Genomic DNA, 1,001 nt, shown 5'->3' with positions numbered 1-1,001 from the left:
ATAAAAAAATTAAAAAGTAAAACCAACTATAATAATATTATAATCAATTATGTTTGACGTTGTCTGTAAGATGTTTATTGGCTTTATCAATATTTTTGGAAGATATAGGTTTAAAAGTTGTTCATAAAATGCTCATTATGAAGTACTAAATATAAAATCCAATATTAAAATAACCATATTAACCACTAAGGTGATAGGCAATTTTTGATCTGTCGGAAAATTTTAAGAAGGGTTCTTCCACGAAACAATATTTAAAGTAGGGATCTACTATTATCGTTTTCCTATTTACAATTAAATAAGAAAATCTATCTTCAATATATATCTTCAAAAATGAGGTATTCGTAGGATTTCCTGTTTCCCATACTTTAAATAATTAGTCTGATCGGAGTGATGTATCTATTGATTTTACAATGTTTTTTTATTTTTTGTGTCTTTGTATTTAGTCGAAAAAATGGTTTTTTTTTCAAATTTGAAGTTGGTTTTTGTTAGAAATTTGAATATAGTTGGCTCAAGACTATAAATTCCCAATGATTTCAAAAGCATCGAGAAAAACAAGATTTTTATACAAGAACCTAATATCTTGTTTATAAAACAATTTAAAAATATCAAAAATACATTTTAATTATAATAATAAGGTTAGAATTCAGTATTCTTTATACTGTGGTAGCATAGGCGTAGAAGTGGGAGGTAGCCCATGGCCCTATAGCCCCACTGGAATTTTGTTTAGACACCCATTCCGTAATTTCTTTTAAGTTAAATTTTTAAAATATATGTTGTGTACCAGAAATATAATAGACTATAGCTATATAAATTCATCACGCTACGCCTATAGTACGTACCTAGTAGATAACTGATCCAATAAGAACACGCCATTTTATATATTCTTTTCCAGATCATATTTAAGGTTTAGTTTATAAACAGATTATTGTCTTATGAGGACGCTACACCCGCATGTGTTGTCTCCGACTTACAAATGTAGTACACAGCAAAAACTGTTTTGC

Source organism: Acyrthosiphon pisum, chromosome X (genome assembly GCF_005508785.2).
Source record: "Acyrthosiphon pisum isolate AL4f chromosome X, pea_aphid_22Mar2018_4r6ur, whole genome shotgun sequence".
NCBI classification, from domain to species: Eukaryota; Metazoa; Arthropoda; class Insecta; order Hemiptera; family Aphididae; genus Acyrthosiphon; species Acyrthosiphon pisum.
Note: the sequence above shows the minus strand (reverse complement) of the source record.